Source organism: Dama dama, chromosome X (assembly GCF_033118175.1).
Source record: "Dama dama isolate Ldn47 chromosome X, ASM3311817v1, whole genome shotgun sequence".
NCBI lineage: Eukaryota > Metazoa > Chordata > Mammalia > Artiodactyla > Cervidae > Dama > Dama dama.
The window spans coordinates 138119943-138146140 of record NC_083714.1 but is presented as its reverse complement, the minus strand read 5'-3'; the positions used below and the strand labels follow the sequence as shown (position 1 = coordinate 138146140).

The following is a 26198-nucleotide window of genomic DNA, read 5'->3' as shown; positions in this document are numbered from 1 at the left end:
CCAGCCCTGAGGTCTGGTAGTTGTGTAACATTAAAGTTAATGATGTAGAACAGTGGCGTTGAGCACCATTCACTTTCTGCAGTGATGAAAATATTCTGTACCTGTGCTGTCCTGTAAGCAGTCACTAGACATAAGTGGCTGCTGAGCACTTAAAAGAGCAGCATATGATGACAAAAAGTGCCAAAGGGGGCCTGATAGGTTCTAATACTTAATGCCACTGGCATGACCTGAAAACAGACATACAAATATTCGACCCCAAATATTCCCAAAAGTTTAGCCTCAGTCATCATATGGCTTAATAGTTTTTTCCCAAACTCATTCAGAGATTCACCTTTCAAGCCTTGATACATCTGCAAAACCAGAAAAATACTGAGTTCTTTACATCAAAGACTTGTCAATTGGACAACAGTAAATTTTATCTATGTTTAATTTCCAAGGTAACATACCTGATTCAGAGTTCAACATAAATAGTTGTCACCAGGGAAAGGAGGCCACAACATAGTTTCAGAATGGAAAATTACAAACAAACAGAAAAAGCAGGGGAGGGAAAGAAGAAGAAAAACTCCGCCTTCCACTTAAAGCTGCCTTAGCCATTCTGTGACCCAGATTAGAATATGAGACAAAGAAGCAAGCCACCACCTAAAAGGTTTAATGATTAACCCCCATCATTTGGGTTAATACTTTGATAGAAGCAGCCCATCTCCTGTCAGTTATTTATGAAAATCTGCTTGGAAAACAGATTAGTTGTCCTTCCCAAACTCTACCTCCAAAGAATGTTTTCTCTGCTGACTCAGAAGTTGGAATCCTCCCCGGCCCTTCCTTCTGTTGTCTGGTTAAATGCACAGTGGAAAGAATTAGTCCTTTCTGGAGGTTTACAATGTGAACTCTCTGCCTTTTCAGGACTGAAATATCTGGCTTATAGATAGGCTATCTTAATTTAGGAAACAAACATCACTCCTTTCTATCTCTGGTGAACAAAGGACACCCTTCCAAGACTGGCTTCATCTGACTCTCACCTCCACAGGTAAAATTGAGGAGAGCTTCCAAATCAAAGAGAATGCTTTTGGTCAGCCCTGAGGTCTGGTAGTTGTGTAAAATTAAAGTTAATGACATAGAGCAGTGCTACCCAATGGAACATTCTGTGATGATGGAAATGTTCTTTCTATATCTGCAATATATAGTATGTATAGAGCACATACAATGGCTAGTATAGCCATTAGGTATAGGTGGCTGTTGAGCACCTGAAATGCGGCTACTGCTGCTGATTTTTATTAATTTAATGTAAAAATATGTGGCTAGTGACTACAATGGTCAGTGCAGTTATACAACAGTAATTAGGAACTACCTACCATGAACTGGGGCTTCCCTGATAGCTCAGTTGCTAAAGAATCTGCCTGCAATACAGGAAACCCTGGTTTGATTCCTGGGTTGGGAAGATCCCCTGGAGAAGGGATAGGCTACCTACTCCAGTATTTTGGCCTGGAGAATTCCATGGACTGTATAGTCCATGGGGTTGCAAAGAGCTGGACACGACTGAGCAACTTTCACCATGAACTAGCTTCGCTGGATTATTCCTCTAATCCTCAAAACAGCACCCCACATCGCTGTGTTATAATCATCTTACATACGAGAAAACTGAGGATTCAGTGTTTAAGGCATTGGTGGCAACAGGAGAAGTGGAATGGGTGTTGCTTTACCAGCCTGGATGACTTACAGCTGAACCCTATCTCCACCATGCTGAACTGGACTGTATCTTGAGTCATCACTGGTCAAAACAGACATTGTAAAAAATAAAAAAATAGGAGAAGGAAATGGCAACCCACTCCAGTATTCTTGCCTGGAGAATCCCATGGACAGAGGAGCCTGGTGGGCTACAGTCCATGGGGTCGCAAAGAGTCGGACACGACTGAGTGACTGCCAGGCCAGACTCAGATAAATATTTTTATGTAAGCAAGTACATTTTTACGTTAAAAAACTTAGAGAGATGAAAGAAAGAAGGAGAAACTCACCACCCTGTGGTCTGGGCATAAGTTTTCAACCTTTTTATGTTTCTTTATGGTTCCAGATGATTTAAAAAATTTTTTTCTTTCCACCTGTCCTACTACTATAAAATATACCCAGGCTGTGTTAGTCCTTTGGATCAAAAAAATAAAAAAAAATAAAAAAAATAAAAAAATAAAAAAAACAGACATTGTAACAAAACCTCAGAGATTCTCTAAGGACTACAGCAATGAGTGGAGAAGAACCGTCCCCTCGTGGACATTCTACAGATGCCAATCAAGCCCCCAGCAGGCTTTCCTCTCTACCACGCCACCTCTGCATGAGTTCAGTCCCCAAATTCTACCTTGTTGCTTAAAAACCATGAATAGAAAAATCAGACTGGATGACCCCAAATAGAAAATTTGGATTTTTAAAGAAACAACAAGGAAAATATCAACAACTACACTTCTCATTGCCCCTTCCTGGCTAGGGTGATAGTTTATTGTAGATGACCCACTGCTATCAGCTAACTCCACTTAAGGAGCTTTTCTTCATCTCCTTCACCTCGGTTGCCAGGGTACGGAGTCAGGAAAAGTTGTACTAGAGAGAGACGTGGCCAAAAATTAACCCAGTCATTCCAGAAATTTCACTATTAGGGGAAATGGAAATTTCCTAGAAGGAAGAGCCTGCATAACTAACCCCTGAAAACAAAGTCAGACTAGATGAGCTTATCTTAGTTATGCCTTATAAAAGCATCATGGCAGGTGGGGGTGGGGGAGACAATAAATAGAGATTATAACAAAGTTAATTATTTGCATCAAGGAACAAAGCTGAGTTAAAAGATAAAAATCTGATTCAGCTTTCTTTTAGCCTTAAAACTTTATAAAAGTATCAAATGTCTCTCTTTTGCTTTTACTTAGTCACTTAAGTGATGAAAATTAAAGACAGTAAAATGCTAAGGTTTTGTCAGTGTTAAGTCACTCATTTGAAAAGAGAAGAAAATCTCTTCTCTTTTGAAGTATGATTTCCCAATCTTCGTTGTATCATTTTGTTAAAGATAGAAAAAAGAGCAATACGAGTTCTCTATAGAAAATAATAGAGAAGTCAAAAGAGAAAAGTAGAAGTCACCTGTAATTCCACCAGCATCAATGGCCAAATATTTGGAACATGTCTTTCTTAGTTTTGGGTCTTACTGTGTATGGGTGTGTGTGTGTAAATAGAGCTTAATTTCTTCCTAGAAACAAAACCGGGAGTAGACTGGTGGTTACCAGGAGGTGGGGCAATTAAGGAAATATTGAAGGGTACAAAGCTGCAACTAGTAGATAAATAAGTTCTGGAGATCTAATGCACAGCATAGTGATTACAGTCAACAATACTGCCTTACAAAATTCAAAGCTGCTAAGATATTAGATCTTAATTGTTCTCAGCACATAATGAGACAGGTATTAGCTAATGCTACAGTGGTAATCACATTGTAGCATAAAAATGTATCAGATCAACCTTAAATTTAACCACTTCTGAGCTATGTCTCAAAAAAACCTGGGATTATACTATTATTAGGCTTTGTCACCTTGTTTCTTGAATTTAACAGTTTATTTTCAATGTACTTCCACATCATTAAAGTCTCCTTTATTAACAGTTTTTAATGATGGTTTAATACTGCATTCATTTTATAAATATGTCATATGCTTTTCAATGTAATGTCTTCTTTTTTACTATAATATAAAACATTGTAATAAATATTCTGTAAGGTAGCAATTTTTGCTCATTTGTAATAATATCTTTGGTATAAATTATTAAAATTTAAATTTTGAAGTTAAACATTATATAAAAATAAACTAATATAATACTGTAAATCAACTATACTTCAATTTAAAAATTTACACCTAATATATGTAAAATAGATAAGCAACAAAGATATATTGTATAGCACAGGTAATTATAGCCATTATCTTATGTAACAGCTTTCAATGGAGTATAATAATGAAATACTGAATACAATCACTATACTGTATACCTAGACTAATAAAATATTGTAAATCAACTATATGTCAATTTTTAACAAGTAATACAAAAATGTAAGGTTTTTATACATGCTAATTTCCTTTCAAAAGTATATGTCAGTATACATATTTTTTGCAGTATTTACATGTTCATTTTCTAGTATCCTGAACCAAATATTACAGTGCTCAAAACTCTTGGCAAAACAAATGCTACAGCAGTACATAAATACTGTTTTGATTTGCAATTCTTTGTTTCATAGTAAAGATTAAGTTTTATATGTTGAATGGCCATTTGTATTTCTTTTTTATAAATTGCTTACTTGATGCTTTGTCGCTTTTACTGCCAAAGTGTTCACTTTTCTCAAATTTTTTAAAATTAATTTATTTATTTATTTTACTTTACAATATTGTACTGGTTTTGCCATAGATTGACTTGAATCCGCCGTGGGTGTACACGTGTTCCCCATCCTGAACCCCCCTCCCACCTCCCTCCCCATCCCATCCCTCAGGGTCATCCCAGTGCACCAGCCCTGAGCACCCTGTCTCATGCATCCCACCTGGACTGGCGATCTGTTTCATATATGATAATTTACATGTTTCAATGCCATTCTCCCATATCATCCCACCCTTGCCTTCTCCCACAGAGTCCAAAAGACTGTTCAAATTTTTCTGGCATGAATTTATGTGTGCACAGACACTGTCAGTTGTTAGCTCCCCCCTTTCACTTAGTCTATTCCTATTCTCTTGCATTTCCCAGGAAGCAATCCTATATTTCATGTCACTTAAACATGATTTAAAATTTTTCTCTTACTTTTCAACAGTAATACTTAGCTGTTGATCCCGTTCTGCCATAGAGATAAAAAGTATCCTTTTTATTCCTAGTTTACTGAAAATTCCTTTCAGTGATAATTGTTGAATTTTATCAACTACCTTTTCAGAATCTATTATTGGGGTTTTACCACTTGGTGCATTATACTAGCAAATTTATTTACATTAATCCAATCCTTAGATAAACTCAGTTGATTATATTTAACATGGTACTGAACTTAACTTTAGTAAGTAAGGAAGCATCAGTAACTAAGGGCCTTAGGAAGCATCACTACAAACAAAGCTAGTGGAGGTGATGGAATTCCAGCTGAGCTATTTCAAATCCTAAAAGATGATGCTGTGAAAGTGCTGCACTCAATATGCCAGCAAATTTGGAAAACTCAGCAGTGGCCACAGGACTGGAAAAGGTCCGTTTTCACTCCAATCCCAAAGAAGGGCAATGCCAAAGAATGTTCAAACTACCACCCAGTTGCACTCATCTCACACGCTAGCAAAGTAATGGTCAAAATTCTCCAAGCCAGGCTTCAACAGTACATGAACCATGAATTTCCAGATGTTGAAGCTGGATTTAGAAAAGGCAGAGGAACCAGAGATCAAATTGACAATATCCGTTGGATCACAGAAAAAGCAAGAGAATTCCAGAAAAACATCTATTTCTGCTTTATTGTTTACGCCAAAGCCTTCGTGTAGATCAGAACAAACTGTGGAAAATTCTTCAAGAGATGGGAATACCAGACCACCTGACCTGCCTCCTGAGAAATCCATATGCAGGTCAAGAAGCAACAGTTAGAACCGGACATGGAACAACAGACTGGTTCCAACAGACTGGTTCGGAAAGGAGTACGTCAAGGCTGTATGTTGTCACCCCATTTATTTAACTTATATGCAGAGTACATCATGCGAAATGCCAGGCTGGATGAAGCACAAGCTGGAATCAAGATTGCTGGCAGAAATATCAATAACCTCAGATACACAGACAACACCACCCTTATGGCAGAAAGTGAAGAAGAACTAAAGAGCCTCTTCATGAAAGTGAAAGAGGAGAGGGAAAAAGCTGGCTTAAAACTCAACATTCAGAAAACCAAGGCCATGGCATCTGGTCCCATCACTTCATGGCAAATAGATGGGAAAATAATGGAAACAGTGACAAACTATATTTTCTTTGGCTCCAAAATCACTGCAGATGGTGACTGCAGCCATGAAATTAAAAGACACTTGTTACTTGGAAGAAAAGCTGTGACCAATCTAGACAGCATATTAAAAAGCAGAGACATTACTTTGCCAACAAAGGTCCGTCTAGTTAGAGCTGTGGTTTTTCCAGTAGTCATGTATGGATGTGAGATTTGGACTATGAAGAAAGCTGAGTGCCAAAGAATTGATGCTTTTGAACTGTGTTGTTGGAGAAGACTCTTGAGAGTACCTTGGACTGCAAGGAGATCCAACCAGTCCATCCTAAAGAAAATCAGTCCTGAATATTGATTGGAAGGACTGATGCTGAAGCTGAAACTCCAATACTTTGGCCTCCTGATGTGAAGAACTGACTTACTGGAAAAGACCCTGATTCTGGGAAAGACTGAAGGTAGGAGGAGAAGGGGCCAACAGAGGATGAGATGGTTGGATGCCATCACTGACTCGATGGACATGAGTTTGAGCAAGCTCCGGCAGTTGGTGCTGGATAGGGAAGCCTGGTGTGCTGCAGGCCATGGGGTCACAAAGAATCAGACATGACTGAGTGACTGACCTGAACTGAACTGACTTTGCTTCTTTTCCCCTTGGATTTTTAGACTTACTTTCATAAGAAGAAAAGAATGTGAGTTCCTTTTCCGGTGCTCATTCTCGAAGAGTCTTTTTTGGTCATTATATTGCCACCTTGAAAAACAGAACTATTTCCAACATTTTCTATGTATAGAAATGCTTTAAAAGCATAAGAAATTAAAATGTTACAGGTTAATAATCTGGACTGTACATACATATTTGGCAAAGGAGTTCTCTGAAAACTTTCCATTTCTTCCATTGTTAGTTACTTAAGATTTCATATTTTTTTCTGAATCAATTTAGGTTCCTTACAATTTCTAAGAAAAGAATTTCATTCTTTCAGATTTTCTAGTAACTCTCTTGAGCTTTATAGAAAAGTTCCCATAAAATATCTATATTTGTTACTATGTTTCCTACATATTTAATACAGAATACATTAATTTTCTTCTCATTTTTCCATTAGACTTGCCAGAAGTTTTGTTATCTTTTTCAAAGATCAGGTTCTTAATTTTTGTTTCTCTTCTTCCTGTTTTCTGACTGATCCATCTTATTTACATTTATTAAGTCCTTCTTCTATTTGTTATACTTGTTTTGCTGTTCTTTTTATAACTCTTGAATTGACTAATAAGCTCATTTATTTTTATTCTTAGTTGAAAATGAAAACATCTATGGCTATGAATTTTACTCTGAGTACTTCTCTGGCCACATGACATAAGACGTGTAGATGTACAGTGTCCTCATTATGATTAATTCTCAAAATAGTTATAACCATGAAAAATTAAAGGATGAAAGTGAAAGTTGCTCAGTCATGTCCAACTCTTTGCAACCCCATGTACTATACAGTCCATGGAATTCTCCAGGCCAGAATCCTGAAGAGGGTAGCCTTTCCCTTCTCCAGGGGATCTTCCCAACCCAGGGATCAAACCCAGGTCTCCCGCATTGCAGGCGGATTCTTTACCACTGTGACACCAGGGAAGCCCAAGAATACTGGAGTGGGTAGCCTTTCCCTTCTCCACTGGATCTTCCTGACCCAGGAATCAAAGCAGGGTCTCCTGCATTGCAGGCAGATTCTTTACCAGCTGAGCTACCAGGGAAGTTATATTCATAGTTTCATTTATTCTATAATCCAGTAATGATTTTGAAAAGTGTTTTCTAAATTTCTACATCTTTCTCAAATTTAACTGTAAGTATCTATGTATATGCTGTATTTTAAATAGTATTCTTGTTAATCTCAAGTACATTAACTCTTTTTTAATCTTGGGATGTATAAAAGAAAGTCTTAAAATTGATCCATTAGTGGCCAAGGATAATATTATAAACAGAGTATTGTTACAATATTCTTTTTAAAGGAATTGTGAGAACACTGTGCTGAGTAAATTTCCCTTTATACAATAAAGGTGTCATAGGTAACTATTTCATATTGTTTTAAAGCAAATATATCAAAATATTAAAATGCTATGAAAAGGGAAATTTCTTAAGGTAGTAAGATTTTTATATCAGGATCAAGCAAATTCCTGACTATGAGCTGATGTGCTCATATGTTTGGATTTGTTTGATATTAGCAAAAGGAATCGGTAGATGTGTGGCCCCAAATGACATGATTGAAAATAAATAGACTTTTATAGATCCTGTCAGGTGAATAGAAAGACAAAAGCTCAAGTAACTATTATCAGACACTGTCAGTAACTCCACTCCAAATCCAAAGACACCACAAGTTACACATCACATAGAAAGTACTAAAAATAATTAAATAGTTTGATGAAGATTTCAATGAAATAGACAGAAAACAGAATTAAATACTAGAATTCTTGCCTCTCAACATACTGTCTTTTATTTATTTTTTAAATATAAATTTATTTATTTTAATTGGAGGCTAATTACTTTGCAATATTGTAGTGGTTTTGCCATACATTGACATGAATCCGCCGCAGGTGTACATCAACATACTGTCTTTATTTTCTTACACTTCTCAAAATCTTACACAAAGTTTGGGTTTGTTCTGATGTGTAAATTTTAAGTAATGAACTTCCAGAGGACTCATATTTTTATGGAACTTGCTTCATACAGTGCACATTTCATCAATTCCACATATAGTAGCCTAATAACTTAATAGTAACAGTGGTAATGATGACAAAGCACTTTGAAACATTCAGAATATGGTCCTATTACTGCCAGTGTTTAGAATTTAGAGAATGCAAATAAAAAACTGAGCAATACAAAAGGCACTGAGTCTCCTGAGACAGGAAAGAGAAACTGATTTTTCTGTGCTTTTTCATATTCCACAACACTACTGGAAAGCAGTTTCTCGGCACATAACTATTGATGTACTACTCTGGAGGGTGAATTAAATATGAGATAACATGTGGTCTTTTGACTCACATAAGATGCCTTTTAAAGTTCATCAGAGCTGTAAATGCATGTGGCAGATATGTATGCTCCATTACCTGCGATAAAACAAGATGTAGTAGGGGGCCAATGTCCCTTTTGAATTTTGACCCTGATTATTCTGCTTCATTGTCACCAATTTACTAAACCTAGAGTACCTAAATCTACTACAGTAAACTGTAAAACCATTTAAAATACATTACTTTATACATTTTTTAGTGGTTTTTGCATAATGTATCTGGCTGTGCCACATTTAAAAGAAACCAAATGAAACCTTTAATCACAGATTATGGAAATCTTTTGTAAGGAAAAACTCTACACTTTTAAAATTAGCATCTCAATTACATTTAGAGTCACCCACTTTCTAGAATAGAAGTTGTATATTTTTAATCAAATGTGATCCTTCATAGTTAAATTAGAGTGAAATTGATATATCTATATAATAAACAATTTCAAGAAGTTTCTAATAATTACAAAATATTTTCAGAATAATGAGAGAGGTGACAAAAAAAGCTATCATTGGGTTAAGATACATATGGAGGTAAGAGATTTTTCCCTCTGTGCAAATCTATTATATTTTAACCCAGTGGTTCTCAATCAGGAGTGATTTTTCCCCCAGAGAATATTCGGAAATATCTGGAGGCATTTTCAGTTGTTACAAATGTGGGGGGCAGGGATAAAGAGTTCCATGGCATTGAATGGGTAGGTAGAGACCAGGGATGCTGCTAAACTTCCTGCAATGCACAGGACAGCCTCCTCCCTCCTCCACCCTACTCCATAACAAAGAGTTATCTGGCCCCAAATGTCAATAATGCAAGGCTGAGGAACCCTGTTTTAACTGGCATGTGCAGATGCTTTTGGGTAATGGACCATGCATTCCTTCTTTACTATCATATCGGAAACAGCAACTTAGGCTGTAGTATATTGGAGACAATATTTGGCACTGACACCTTTGTAACTGGCATCGTTACTTTTATTGTTTACTGTACAAATAAATAAGTTATATGTCATATTCTGAGGAAAACCTCCTAGCTGTATATGTAGTCTGTTTTCTCATTATCTGCTTAGATATGAGATTGGGTTCAATGATCGGGTTCAGCCTTGACTGCTTTGTAGCAGCTGCTTCTTAGGAGTGCACAGTCTACTTTAAAGAGCTCTCAACTTGGACATGTCAGTCTTATGTGGAAAAGAATGCAGAATTTGCATTTAACTTTTTACATTGCTTGTGCAGATGACCTTTTACTTAGATTTGAATCTTCCTCTTTTAAAACTCTGTTTTCCTCTGTGGTGACTGTAGCATTTTGGTATATTCTAATGGAGCCTCCCTCCACCTCATATTATCATCAGCCTGACTTATCAAATTTACTAACTCCTATACTTTTTATTTGGGGTTCCAAATAAACATAACTAATGTTTATGGGGTTCCATTAACATAACTGATAAGTAGGAAAAAAAGAACCAGTTAAAGACCTAAATAATATTTCTCTAAAGATTATCATTTCATAAACTTATGGGATACTGGTATCTCATTTTATATAACATATAATATGTATTATAATATATAATTATATACCTCTCATTTTATATAATATTATAATATATATTATAATATTATATATATAATAGATATTATATAATTTTTTCACCATATGCACTATAAGCTTATAATTTATCACTTGCTCTATATTCTGAATTTGCTATTTCAATAAGCTCATTTATCTTATTAAGATGGCTAATGAGAATGTAGAAGAGTAAAACCTATGATCCTTATTTCTAATTAAACCTCAGTTAATATCATTGTTACTATAACTGATTAATTTTACCTTACCTCACCTACTTTATCTGACTTGCCTAATTAAAATTTCATTTCATTTTTCTGTTTAAGGCTTATGGGGAAAAATCATGCTTCAATTTTTAGTATGTATTCTGTGGCTAGATTTTGTTCCTTTTAAATATCCCCTCCTTGAATAAACATTTAGTTGTTAGTATTAAGTAACAAGATTGAAAATGCTTTATAAGAAGAGACCACATGCTGGCAGCATCTTCCTCTAGAGACCAATGAGTTGATTCCAACAAATGGTGTCTGAGGAGGAAGACACCTCTCCCCTCCTTGTGTCCCCATTGGGGTCCTGCAGGCCCTCACTTTCCACAACATCCTCCAGCTTATTACCTTGGAACTTGGTTAAAAACATCTTTAACTAAAACTCATGATCACTGTCAGTATCACTGTGCATTTCATGCACCATCTTGCGCTCATACCTAATGTTTGGCCCATGCATTTAATACTTACTCAAAGATTGGCTTTAATAATAATGCTAAACTACAGATTTTTGATGGAAAGTTGGAGTCTGTGTATAGGTTTGGATGTATTGGATGCTTCTGTAAGATCTAGCTGGGAAATAAGAATAATGAATAATGGAATTTTAAAACTTAGTAGTAATAAAAGAGTTGAGGTCTTCCCAATCACTTTTTATTTTAAGCAAGATACAAGCAATGACAACACTTGTTAAATGTATTAAAGGCTGGGTGACATATAATTTAAATTTAAGGAATGGACTTGCCATGCAAGAGCCATCAGGATAACCTCATGAGTTAGTGGCATCTGGGCACAGGGCTCCTCGTTTTGGCCTCATCCAAGTAAGTTGATATGCAGAGTACATCATGAGAAACGCTAGGCTGGAGGAAGCACAAGCTGGAATCAAGATTGCCAGGAGAAATATCAATAACCTCAGATATGCAGATGACACCACCCTTATGGCAGAAAGTGAAGAAGAACTAAAGAGCCTCTTGATGAAAGTGAAAGAGGAGAGTGAAAAAGTTGGCTTAAAGCTCAACATTCAGAAAACTAAGATCATGGCATCTGGTCCCATCACCTCATGGGAAATAGATGGGGAAACAGTGGAAATGGTGGCTGACTTTATTTTTTGGGGCTCCAAAATCATTGCAGATGGTGATTGCAGCCATGCAATTAAAAGACACTCCTTGGAAGAAAAGTTATGACCAACCTAGACTGCATATTAAAAAGCAGAGACATTTCTTTGCCGAGAAAGGTCTGTCTAGTCAAGGTTATGGTTTTTCCAGTGGTCATGTATGGATGTGAGAGTGGGACTATGAAGAAAGCTGAGCACCAAAGAATTGATGCTTTTGAACTGTGGTGTTGCAGAAGACTCTTGAGAGTCCCTTAGACTGCAAGGATAGCCAACCAGTCCATCCTAAAGGGGATCAGTCCTGAATATTCATTGGAAAGACTGATGTTGAAGCTGAAACTCCAATACTTTGGCCTCTTGATGAGAAGAGCTTCTCATTTGAAAAGACCCTGATGCTGGGAAAGATTGAAGGCAGGAGGAGAAGGGGCCGACAGAGGATGAGATGGTTGGATGGCATCACCGATTCAATGGGCATGAGTTTGAGTAAACTCTGGGAGTTGGTGATGGACAGGGAGGCCTGGCATGCTGTAGTCCATGGGGTCACAAAGAGTCAGACACGACTGACCAACTGAACTGAACTGAAGTGAAGTAAGCTAAGGACTAGCCCTCTTTGCAAATTTCACTTAGTTACTTAACAGTACTTATCTCATAAGCTTTTGTGAGTGTCAAGTAAGATCTATATGCTTTATGCTTAAACAATTTCTGGCATATAGTAGTCATTCAATCAATGCTAACTATACTACTATTAATAATAAATTACATGTTCACATTTTGAGGAAAAAATGGTGACGGGTAGATATAAAAGACAAATTCGGCAAGTGAAAATTTCCAGTTGGCATCTAAAATATGAAGGTACAGGAATCTGGGCTAACGATGTGAATACACATAAGCAAACTAGTCCAGGGTATGACCACTGAACAGCAGACTCCTGTTATACCACTACAGATATTACACTGCTGCTAGAACCCAAACAGGGGGCCCTCTTTTCTGAAATAGTAATCTTGGGACCAAGATATGGGTTAGTCTTTTCCCTTCTTTCCAGTTGCTTCAATTTTGGCCTCTTCACTAAAGGCAGGGAGATATCCATAATGCAAGAACTACTTTTCGACATGTGGGGGAAAATGTCCAGAGTTACAAACTAAGTACAGCAAACAGAGCTAGGCTTCTCCTTTTGTAAACCGTCATGATGAAGCCTGACTGATTCATCATATCCTTAAGCATTTAGTGCTTTAGGATTCACTGAGCTCTTGCTGAACTTCCATTATTAACCCTGACATGGTGTCTGGCACTTGCTAGGAATTTTACACAAGTGAACTGGATTTGATCTTAACCAAATATTCATTGAGCATCAGCTATATAGTCAACAGTACTGCAGTCAGAGATGGCAAATGTCCTTGAGAAGCATAAAGTATGGAACTGACTAGTAAGGAAGGACAATACTATTTTTTTACTTTTTAAAAATTTATAAACTGACAAAGGAACATACCAAAACTCAGTGCTACAATGATTTTTGGAGCTTTGGTGAAAGTTTCTGGAGGAGGCAATGTTCAGGCTCAGCCTTGTACAATAGATCAGCATCAGAGAGGAGAAAGAACCAACAGAGAAGGTCCTGTGTGGAGACACAGGGCAGAATGTCTGTATGTGCATGGGATGGCATGGATGGGTTGTGGGAAGCTGGAGGGAAGGGTTGGGACCAGGTAATAAGTGCTTTTACAGACTCTACCAAGGAGTGTGGACTTCATCTGGTGGCCACCGAAAAGCAAGTTAATGTGCTTAGTTTAGTAGAGACATGCTCAGATCTGCCCATAGGACCAGTATGGTGCATGGTGTGGGAGAGACCAGTGCCAAGATGCCAGCCATAAGCCAGCTGTAACAAGTCAGGGAGGAAGTGGTGGTGCATCAGTGATGACAGTGCCAATTGCTGTGGAGAAGACAGATGCAAGAGACCTTTAGGAGGCAGAAACTACAGGGCCTCACAGTCACTGATTATGACTGACTGTGGAGAGTGTGGATGTGAAGGCAGTCAAGAACCACAGGAATGTCTAGCCTGGGAAAACTGAGTAGAAGGAAACAGTGCTACTCTGCTCACAGAATTCAGAAGGGGCAGGAAGGAAGGAGAGAGTGAGGTCAATAGGAGGCACATTAAGGTTGAGAGATCTACAATGAGGAGCAAGGAGGCAGCAGATGTGCTCAGCTCTTCTGTTCCTTGTGGTCTTGGAATCCACTCATCTGTTCCAAGGCAAAACTTGTTCCTAAAGTGCCCTGGATTAAGACCCTGTGGATCTGATCCTCCACCAGGGCAACCACCTCCTCCTTACTCTCATCCTGAGAAAGCTTTCATTTTCTGGGCTTTTCTGGTCACATCACTTAGTTCAGGAACTGGTTTTTCAGATTACATAGCACCTACCTCAACCCCACTGGCTTCCTTTCTCACATCTGCTCATAATTTAAAATACCACAGAACACTGCAGAATTAGTAAACCTGAATGAAAACTAATAGATCCTTCAGTCCAGGGTGTCACTTTACAAGTGGAAACAATAACTTAGGTCCAGAGAAGGTGGCATAAAGTCAATGTCACCTATTATGCTCAAACTCCCCTTCTCCTGCTTCCCCTTTTCATTCATTTGTTCTAATTCTTGTCCTTTTTTTCCTCCCTACAGAGCCTCACTGGCGCCCCCTGGTTGTTAGAAGCACTATGAGCTGCCACACACACAAAAAAACTGCACACTTAAAACTCAGTCATGAGTGCTGTTCTACCTTCCTTGTTCTCCTTTTTGTCGTTTATATTGAAGTCATTGGGCTTCCCTGGTGGCTCAATGGTAAAGAATCCGCCTGCTAATGCAGGAGACACGGGTTTGATCCCTGGGTAGGGAAGATCCCCTGGAAAAGGAAATGGCAACCCTCTCCGGTATTCTCGCTTGGGAAATCCCATGAATAGAGGAGTGTGGTGGGCTATAATTCATGGGGTTGCAAAGAGTCCAACACGACTGAGCGAGTAAACAATAACATTTCCACACTGAAATCTTCATTAGCACCCGAGGGCCTGTGACAGAGAATCCGAACTCTGGCCTCAAAGATCTTAACCCAGTAGTCAGATGCGCCTACACTGTTACCCCCTCTGAGCCATTCTACCAGCCAGTACCAGCTACCTTTGTTCTTTGTATATTTATACTATATTTTTAACTTGAACACTATGACATTTTTCTTTTTTTTTTTTTAACCTTTAAATGTCTTAGGCATCATTTCAGGTCCACCTCTACTATCACTTCCTCTGAGAAACCTTTCTTTTACTTTTTTGGGTAAAGTTTTATAATAGTCCAATCTAACTTTTTATGCTTTCCTCCTGTATTCTCATAGTATTTTTTTTTTCACATTTATACATGCAGCTATAGCCAACATGATTTACTTTTGTATCCTACAAAATTGAAACTTTCTAGAGGGCAAGAACTATATTCGGTTCTTTTTTTTTTTTTTTTTTTTTTGCATTTCTCATGGCCCATGAATATTTGACTGCTGGATTGACTAATTCTTATCATAAACTGGATTTCTAAGCCCCAAACTGTTGGAAATGAAGTGTCTTGGGTGCATTATAATTTTTTTTCTCATTCCTAGATAGAAGAAAAAAATTTCCTAGATGGGTAAAAAGAAAACCAACTTTATGACAGCATTTATCATAAATAAGACTTTAAAATTATTTTTGTCCTTACCCTTATATTCTATGCTCTACTTTAAGATGAGAAAATCTCATGATATTCAATCCTGCTGCTGCTGCTGCCAAGTCGCTTCAGTCATGTCCAACTCTGTGTGACCCCACAGACGGCAGCCCATCAGGCTCCCCTGTCCCTGGGATTCTCCAGGCAAGAATACTGGAGTGGGTTGCCATTTCCTTCTCCAATGCATGAAAGGGAAAAGTGAAAGTGAAGTCACTCAGTCGTGTCCGACTCCTAGCGACCCCATGGACTGCAGCCCACCAGGCTCCTCCGTCCATGGGATTTTCCAGGCAAGAGTACTGGAGTGGGCTGCCATTGCCTTCTCCCATATTCAATCCTAGGATATTCAAAAGACTCATCAAATTTTGTAGGTTAACAGTCACAATCATTATGAACTTAGACTCATTTTTCACAGACTAACATTATTTTATTTCAGTGACAGTTAATCACTACTGCTGGGAAACAAAAACTAGACAAACTGAGTAACTGTAATTTTGCCCAAGTTGTATTCCTAAAGTGGGGATCTAAAGAACATTTTCTTGAAGGGGTGCATGCGCACCTGTGTGTCTGTGAATCAAGACAAATAAATTATATTAAGTCCCATGCAGTAAAAGCAAGGATGGACTAAGTGTTCTGATATTTTCTCTTAGATGTTCAATTACCTACACTGCTTCTTGGATGTTATATTGAAAGTTTTTCATGGTCTTGGCCTATAATGCTTGTTTTTCCAGGCCAAAATCCTTTTTTTTTTGGCCATGCCTAGTGGCATGTGGGGTTTCTTTGGTTGCTCAGCTGAGCTAAAGAATCTGCCTGCAATGCAGGAGACCCCAGTTCAGTTCCTGGGTCAGGAAGATCCCCTGGAAAAGGGTTAGGCTACCTACTCCAGTGTTCTTGGGCTTCCCTGGTGGCTCAGATGGTAAAGAATCCACCTGTAATGTGGGAGACCTGGGTTGGGAAGATCCCCTGGAGGAGGGCATGGCAACCCACTCCAATATTCTTGCCTGGAGAACCCCCATGGATAGAGGAGCCTGGTGGGCTCCATGGGGTCACAAAGAGTCAGACATGACTGGGTGACTGAACTGACTGATACTTTACTCAGAGTCCACTAATGTTAATGTTAATATCATCACTCCACAACCCACCTCCACAGAAGCGTCCAGAATAATGTCTGAGTGACACTGAGCACTGTAGCCCAACAAAGTGACACATAAACTTAACTATTACGCCTTGTCTCCCAAAATTTCTTGTCTCTCCCACAATTCTCTGTTCTTGTCCACAATCTTTCACTCCCTCCCAGAGTTCTTTCTCTCATCATTCTTTTCTATCAAATAATTATTTTTCTCCCACAATTCTTCCTTTACTTACAAAATTCCCCATTGTCTCTCACACTTCTCCATTCTCTTCTATAATTTAGTTTATTATAGCAAGTAATTAAAACTCTTATAATTCTACCTTTAAATGTGTATTTCTACCTGCCTATGAATTCTCTGAAGATGGAAAAATTATGTTTTTTATAATATACTCTATATTTCTCTCCTCTATATCAATACTACTCAAAATGTGTCCCACCACCAGGTGCCAATTCTGACAGTTACTAGGATGAGAAGAGGAACTTGTCCCAGAAGGGAAAACAATTCATTGCTTCCTTCATCAGTAAAGTCTTGCTATGAAGAAAAGAAAATGTTATCCTAACTAAACATTGTCCTTAGTGACAGATCAGATTTACATTCTAGTTCAAGTTTCTTATTTCAGTTTGGACAAGTAACTAGCAGTTCACTTACTGGTACCTGAGAAGCACTGCCTTTTTTCCATTTATAATCTAGTTCCTGGTGTGTAAATAAGCAGTCACTGAAGTAGTTGACACATGGGCACTGAAGAGATAAAGAAATCGGTGAATCTTGAATAACATCATTCATCCAGCAACACTGAAAGAGCATCCACAGATGTGCCAGGTACTGTGTGTTAAGTGCTGGGAATACAAAGTTGAATCAACTTGTCAAAGTCCCTGCTCTCATGGAATTTACATTTAGTAAACAATCAACAAACAATCCAATATACAGAGAGGGAGAAGTCAGGCTGCTATTCAAAGTGTCTTTTGTAAACATCAGGTTTATATCTCCTGGGAGACTGCTTGAAAGGCAGAACCTCAGTGCACATCCCAGAACCACTGAGAGTCTCCACTGTAACAAGATCTCCAGGTGATCCATACACCCAGTACAGACTGAGAGGCTCTGGATATAACATCAGATATGGTTGTTAAGAGAGACATCTCTAAAGAGACGGCATTTGAGCTGAACCCTGAAAGATGAGAAAAAGCCAGCCATGTAAATCTAGGCAAAGAATAGTCCAAACAATGGGAAAGGTAAAGGAAAATGTTCTGAGATAGGAGTGGACAGGGGAAAACCAGTGTGGATGGGACAGAGTTTGAGAGAGGGACCTTGAACTTTTTACTGTCAGGTATTTATCAAAAGTCCTACAGAACTGTGGGTTTCCCTGGTGGCTTAGGCGGAAAAGAATCTGCCTGTGGTGAGGGAGACTGGGTTCAATCCCTCATTCAGGAAGATCTCTTGAAGAAGGGGATGGCTACCCACTCTAGTATTCTTGCCTGGAGAATCCTATGGACAGAGGAGCCTGGCGGGCTACAGTCCATGGGGTTGCAAAGAGTCAGACACGACTGAGCAACTAACACTACGTCTAGAGAACTGTAGATTTGGAGTGACTATACAGAAGCCCCGTTTCCACTGTTTCCCCATCTATTTGCCATGAAGTGATAGCACTTTATTTTTTGGGACTCCAAAATCACTGTATGTGGTGACTGCAGTCATGAAATTAAAAGATGCTTACTCCTTGGAAGGAAAGTTATAACCAACTTAGACAGCATATTAAAAAGCAGAGATGTTAATTTACCAACAAAGGTCCATCTAGTCAAGGCTATGGTTTTTCCAGTAGTCATGTATGGGTGTGAGAGTTGGACTGTAAAGAAAGCTGAGCGCCAAAGAATTGATGCTTTTGAACTGTGTTGTTGGAGAAGACTCTTGAGAGTCCCTTGGACTGCAAGGAGATCCAACCAGTCCATCCTAAAGGAGGTCAGTCCTAGGTGTTCATTGGAAGGACTGATGCTGAAGCTGAAACTCCAATACTTTGGCCACCTGATGTGAAGAGCTGACTCATTAGAAAAGACTCTGATGCTGGGAAAGATTGAGGGCAGGAGGAGAAGGGGACGAGAGAGGATGAGATGGTTGGTGGCATCACTGACTCAATGGACATGAGTTTGGGTAGACTCCGGGAGTTGGTGGTGGACAGGGAGGCCTGGTGTGCTGCGGTTCATGGGGTCGCAAAGAGTCGGACACGACTGAGCGACTGAACTGAACTGATAGAAAAGCCCTGGATCAAGACCTCTTTTCTACAAATCAGGGACACCAGATAAGGTTTTGCATGCAGCCACTCACCCATTCTGCACCCATGATAGACATTGCTAATCAGTCACAGAACTTCTTCCTTCTGAGCCTAGACAAAGCCACAAAAGTCAACACAGTTATTCAAGCAGCCACTACAAATGACTCCAAGTTGACATACGAATTGAAACATATTTGCCATCCTGGGGAGAAATTATCAAATTGCTACCCTGAATTAAGTCAGACCATTAAGGGCCTGTGTATTTGGATGAATAGAAAAGTTCTGATGGTTCATAGGACTGATTAATGCACTGTGCTTCGTGATTGTGCCAACAGTTTACATTGAGGGGACCTGTGTTTAATTCCTTATTTCCCACTTAGGTCACTACATCATCTACATAGAGAAATGGGATTTCTTCCAGGACTAAAATTCAAGAAACACTGCATTTCTAAAAGAACAAAAGGTTGATTTTTATCTTATGAACACTGGAAGACCTTTAAATGATAGCTATTTCCTCGTTTCTATTGCCATTCATAAGCTTGGGGGACAAATCTCTGATTGATCTTAAACAACTGTTTTGGATCTGATGGGTTATTCACTTAAAAGCTAATCTTATCATCAGTTGCATTAGTCTCCTTCCATTAAGTTCCACTTTCCCTGGCTCCTTCAACTATTTCATTTATCCAGTAACACCTATATTTTAGTAAACTACTTCAAATCATTTGTGGAAGGAGGTGAAATATGACTAACTGTACAAAAATCGACTCATTAATTAGTACAGCCTGTATTTAGACCGGTTTCTGTGAGTTCATTTTTCAGGCAAAAAATGACTGACAGTTGAAATATTTTATAAATGAGACAGAGTTTTCAGGCTCAGGGTAAGCTTCATGAAAGCGTTCAGTTGAAAAGTGTTCTTTTCTCCGTGTTCCTTCTAGCACAATACTGTGAATATTCCCACTATCTTCAAGCCAGAAATGCAGTGGAGGGTGGGAAGAGAACAAAAAGTAACCAAATATGCTATCATAAAATCTTTATTTGTTGGCATTTGAAGATATAGTGAAAGTTGCTCAGTCGTGTCTGACTCTTTGTGACCCCATGGACTATACAGTCCATGGAATTCTCCAGGCCAGAATACTGGAGTGGGTAGCCTTTCCCTTCTCCAGGGGATCTTCCCAGCCTAGGGGTTGAATCTAGGTCTCCCGCATTGCAGGCGGATTCTTTACCAGTTGAGCCACAAGGGAAGTCCTTATATATTTGAAGATATACAAGTAGCAAATTTTACTCCTTAGAAGGGGAAATGTTATCTTTCTACACAAAAGGGTTTCAGTGAAGATTTACTGAGAATTTATTGTGTAAAGAAGTATATACTAAGTCCTATAAAAGTGGCTTCCTATGTTTGCTCCCAAAAAATATTCCTACAAATCAAATCAGGAAGACCTGCGATTACCAAATCCTTTTCTACCTATCAATTTATTACCACATCTTTTTCTCATCATTTCTTGTCATGTCCCAATCCAAGTTGGAACTACTTCATTCTGTAACTCCTTGAGGCTTGTCAGGGGAGTATGTACTCAATAAACATGATTTGAATGAATGAATCAAACATTTCTGTACAGGGGTGGAAAAACTTGTTATAACCTCTATACACTTTCCTTGTGGACCCAGAGTTGTAAATGGAGAGAATAAGGTTAGCAGAACAATCTCAACGCACTCAGGGTGGCAACCTGAGTTTCAGTCTAAATGCGATAATGTCTCGACAGGCCCTAGACAGCAAGAGCTCACTGGAGCCAGAGACATCAGGAAATACATGAGTTCTGCTTATTCTATTGATCTCCTAGCCTTTAAGGTCCCGTGAGGGACTAGAAGGGGCTTCCCAGGTGGCCCTAATGGTAAAGAACCTGCCTGCCAATGCAGGAGACATAAGAGATGCGGGTTCCATCCCTGGGTTAGGCAGATCCCCTGGAAAGGCCATGGCAACCCACTCCAGTATTCTTGCCTGGAGAATCCCATGGACAGAGGAGCCTAGTGGGTTACGGTCCATAGGGTCACAAAGAGTCAGATACTACTGAAGCGACTTAGCAAGCACGCATGAGGGACTATAAAGAACGCGGGTGACAGTTCTGGTTTCAAGAACGTGAAAACTGACTGGGCATAGCACGGTTCCTTAATTCCAGTCTGGAGGACATGAAAGCTAGGTCGAAGAAACTGGGGTAAAGTGGAAATGCAAACTGGAGGAAAGAATCACGGTTGCAAGATCCGTCCAGTGTTTGTGTTTCCCTGAATCACCTGTTCTCAGTATATCTAGTCTTGATGTTTGGAAACGGGAGAAACTTGAGAAAAGCAATTTTTTAGATGAGGCACTTAAGCCCGCCATCTGACTTCACGCGACAAAACTTTGCCAGAACTCAGTTCCCAGGACCCAAGAGAGCTTCTCTAGATTCAAGGTGGGGGGGGGCAAGGCGCCCACACGACCTCGAATTCCCGCAACAAAGCCCTGCTCGAAGGCGGGAGCTGGAGCCGCTAAGCACGGCTTGAGGGGCGGGACCGCAGCGGAATGCAGGGGCGTTACCAAGGTGAAGGGGGCGGGCCCAGGCGGAACTCAGGGTGGGGTCCTAAAGAAAAGGGAGTGGCTTTGGAGCGAGGGGCATGGCCAGGCCAACGGGCAGGGACAGGCTCGACCTGGAGGGGCGTGGCTATGCCATATGGGGCGTGACCTAGAGGGGTGTCTAGGCGTGGTCTGGGCTGTGGGCGACATGGAGGCGTGGCTACGATGGCCAATTGCTCCTGCTGCGAGTGCCGGACTGGAGCGAGCCGCAAGGTTCGTTCTCTGGGGAAAGGCTCAGGTAAGGATGGGTAGCCACGTAGAGTGGGGGCTATACCGGAGGCAGGCCGGGTCTCGGAGCCCGGACAGCTATTGGTACTGCGAATAGTTGCTGGGGGACTGCGGAGGCCCGTAGGGCATCGCCCCCGCCTGTTCTCGCCCCGGAGACCTCTTCTACTGTGGGAGTCACCAAACAGATGGCTGCACCTCCTTCAGGATTATTTGCACTCGACGGGTAAACAGCTGTCTCAGGGAACTTGTCGGGGCATAAGGGTAGTTACTTGGGAGGGAGTTTTGCTAAGGGTGGTTGGATGTGAATAACTCAGAAAGTCCAACCTGCTGTGAAATAGCTTGAAACTGGAATAAGGACTACAAATCTGAGATTGCAGTTCCAAAAACCGAGGCGCAGCAAACTGGGAATGACTTGGGTCTTCCCTGCATTTCTCCCCTCCCCCCTCCCCCCCCAATATGTCTGGGTCTGAGAACAGAGTCATAACCACCCCCAGGGCAGGGGATGTGCGGCACAGCTGTGTCACGTGGACGAATCTGAGCGTTCTCCATTCCACAATTCCCTCTTGCCTTTTTGTTTTGTGCCTCGCCCCAGAACTGGAGGAGAACCTCCGTAGTAGGAACATTGTTGATGTCTGTTTTGAGTCTTTGTGGCATTCAGTGTTAAAATTCAGTGTTAAATGCTACTGCCCTGAGGCTGGTGCCAACTTGTTACTATAAGTGCCCTCCCCTCAGTCGTATTTTCACTGGGAAACAGAAATTTGAGAAGTTAATGTGTACACCTTAATTTGGACAGAACTTGTTCTCACCCTGCCACTGAAAACCACATTGCTTTATGCTTCCCCTTCTTCTTCCTTTACTGCTAATCTGGCCATCTTCACTCTGTTATTCAAAACCTTGCTGGAATTTGCAAGAGTAGCTAGATTTCTCTGAGGGAAGCTGTCCCAGACCCTACCCCTCTCCTCCCTTGCATATCCTACGGAGGGATCACTGTTTTTGCACACTTGGGGGAATGGAAAACCTTTCAGCTATCTGGAGCTTTCTTCCTTTACTCAGACAATTTTTACATAGTACCAGGACTGAAATTCACCAAAAGGTCAAGAGCAGCAGGACACCATTCTCTCTGTACACTCCTGCCTTGCCCTAGGAGCCAGGCAAAAGGCTGTGACTGCTCACAGTCAGAACTCAATAAAGACTGAGTGACTTATGAGGAAATATGAGTATTTCGGAAATCTGATGGAAGGAGGGAAATGCATTTCATCTCACTGGCTGCACTGGGGAAGTTAATTGCAGCACGCAAAACAGCTACTAGAAATGTATTCTGAAACCTTTGGCAATCCCAGATTGGGATCCTGCTATCAGAGAAGTGGGTGAGAAGAAACTCAGCTTTTTCAGTCAAGACATGGCAACATAACCCTTAATTTCCATGTCAGGGAACTGCAAAAGGCTTGCTTCCTTTTGGAAATGAGGAGGTGAGAAATGGAAAAGTGAATCTGATGAGAATCAGGAATTTTTTTTCAATGTAATTGTAACCTTTAGTCAGAGTACCTTTTTTTGCTGTTTTGTATGTATTATAAATTGCTTAATCAGGCAGAGTTCAAACTACTGTCATTTAATACATGATTTATGGATGATTTTTTAAAGGCTTTCAGAATCTTTTTTCCTCCTCACACATTTCCAAGTCTGCAAAACAGATAAGGGATGTATTAGTTAGATCCAGGGACATACATAAATAATTAGCAATAACAAAGGCTCTTCTGGGGCCCTTTCATCCCATGGTCCCATCTTTAAGAACACACATAAGTAAGGACAGATTTTCTGTGACACCCAGTAATGTCTGCTAGTAATTCACTGTTACATATTATGGTTGATAATTAAACATTTGTGTTTACTAGCTTGGGCTCTATAAGACCCATGGGTAAATTTAAATAACCACCTCACTTCTCAATAAATTCTACCTTTTAATGTAACAGAGGGGATTGGCCTTTGGCTTTAGCATAAATAATCTCATGTACTGTTACAGATACTGTAATTTAGCATTAGCTAAGTTTTCTTCCTATCTGGATTTCCCTGGAACACTCCTTGACCCTGACCTTTCATGCTCCCTTCCTTTCTTGATTGCATTTGACTTCCCTTTCTCTAGGCCTCCCTAATCACTCCATTTTGTTAGTCTCCCTCTAGACACCTGTTACCCCTGGGGGAGGGGATTTTCCTTCTCTTTCTAGCCTCACAATCTCTCCTGAGCACCAGCGTGGCATTGCCAACTCTCCCTAGACCTTTCCTCTCACCTGCCCCCGCCCCAGCACCTCAAATCCAGTAGGATTAGCAATAGGAGCACCATCTTTCCCTCCTCACCTGCTCCCGTGCCAGGTTCTGTTTCTCTGTTCAGGGATTCATCCTTGTTCTACCACGAGGTAGACTATTCTACCACATTCTCTCACTTGAATTATTGGAATTTCATTCCAAACTCCACATACCCAAATCTGATCTACAGATTTCCCACCCAAAACCTTTTCCACACACAGCCTTCCCATCTCAGTTCATGGCAACTCCATCCTTGCAGTTGTTTAAGCCAAGAATCTGCCAGTCTTCCTTGACTGCTTTCTTTCACACCTTATAAGCTGTATCCCCAAGATACAGACAGTGCCCAGCCACTTCCCACCACGTCCACTGCAGCATCCTTAGTTGCAGTCCCTGGATTATCCTGAATGGGGTCCCTGCTGCTTTCTTCCATTCTGGTCATTTTCCAATAGGGCACCCTGAATGTTTTTTAAATGTTTTTTAAATGTTTATCAGATTAAATTCCTCCTCTACTCCAAAAACTCTACTGTGTCCCCACAGTGGGGAACCTTTATAACGGCCTAGAAATCTGCTTAGCATCCATTACCTCTGGACCTCATTTCCTACTACCTTACTTCTGCTTTGCTGCACTCCTGCCATAATGGCCTCCTCACTGTCCCTTGAATGTGCCAGACAAGCTCCCACCTCAGGGTTTTTGCACAGGCATTTCCCTCTGCCTGGAATAACCCTCATCCTGCAAGCCATATAACTAATTCTTTCACCCCCTTCTCAATAAGATCTCTCCTGAGCAATTTCACCTTCTCAATAAGGTCTTTGCTCAAATTTCACCTTCTCAATAAGGTCTCTCCTGAGCAATTTATTTAATACCCAACACCCCCTCCCCTGTGGCACTACAAATTCACCTTACTCTGCTCTACTTTACACTGAACATATTTTAGTTTAATTGTCTACAATGTTGCTATTTATCATCTGTCTCCCTCTACTTGAATGTAAACTCTACAAGGACAGGGACTTTGTTTTATTCCCCTTATGAGCCTAGAACAGTGCCTAGCAGTTAATAAATATTTGATTGATGTCCTCATGAATGACAGAATAAGAGCGATGGATTGAATGGCTTTCCTGGCTCCCCTCTTTGCCCACTCCCATCCATCCTGTGCCAAGCTGACAGTCATCAGAAACCATCAGTGCTTCATCCTGTACACATGGAATAACATCTGAAAATCATCTTGTCTCTTGGAAATTAATATTCCCTTAATTAATCTCAAATCTCTAGCCAGCTCTACCTTCCACTGTGTTCCCTGAGCATCTGCTTAGCCAACACCTTGAAAAATATTCATAGAAGACTTGGGATGATGGAAAGTTCCGACACACTTGGCTTTGTTACAAAAAAAGGATTTGGGTTTTGTTTTTGTCTAAAAACACAAAAGGTAATCTTCAGAGTCAGTGTTCTCCTTCAGTGAGGTCAGCAGCATTCTTAGGGGACAGACAGAGGCTCAGCTCTCCAGACTACTACATGTACCCCACCCCTGGGTAGGCCCTGGGGAGACTACTGAGGGTGAGGGTGATGTTAGATCATCTGGAGCTCTCGTTTCCCCCTAGCCCTAGACAGCCAGTCTGGAAGTGGACAGGAGATACTTCCTCTGGGCCATGTGTCATTAGCCTCAGTGCTGTTCACAGACAACACGACTATAGCGTGCAGGGCAGTCCCTAATGGCCATGGCCCCAGCAGTCAGCTCCAGCCTATGATGCCGGTTCACCCTGGCCTCAGTGCTTTCCTGATTGCTCTCTGTGGAGCTAGACCAAGGATCAGTTACCCAGACTTCTCCAGGTGCCATGCCAACAGACCTCAGATTCCCCACCCAGCTCCGTAGGCAGGGCCAAGTGTGTGCCCATTTTTCTGTACAATTCCCTCAGTCATCAGGCATGTCTGTGGCCTTGTCTTATCACGACCTTCCCTTTGAAGGACAAACCAGTATCTTACACTTGGCACTGTCTTCCTGGGCATTAGTAAGTCTCTTCTACCATCCAGACTGTAAGCAAGAAAGGAGTCCTTTTTCACATGTTTGCCCACCTCTTCTGACA

The 26198-nt window shown here is 40.4% G+C and overlaps 1 protein-coding gene and 1 long non-coding RNA gene across 5 annotated transcripts in view; one reads left to right on the top strand and one right to left on the bottom strand.

Annotated features, from left to right (window-relative positions):
• Positions 1 to 26198, bottom strand: part of LOC133051875 (uncharacterized) — an 82361-nt gene that overhangs the window by 24985 nt on the left and 31178 nt on the right. The gene's annotated exons all lie outside the window — the stretch shown is intronic.
• The window catches only part of LOC133051872 (carbonic anhydrase 5B, mitochondrial), a 389751-nt gene continuing 385314 nt past the window's right edge, over positions 21762 to 26198 (top strand). For all 4 annotated transcript variants that reach the window (XM_061136544.1, XM_061136543.1, XM_061136542.1 and 1 more), the window contains exon 1: positions 21762 to 21828. The gene's annotated coding sequence lies outside the window, so the exon portion shown is untranslated. The remainder of the gene's footprint in view (positions 21829 to 26198) is intronic.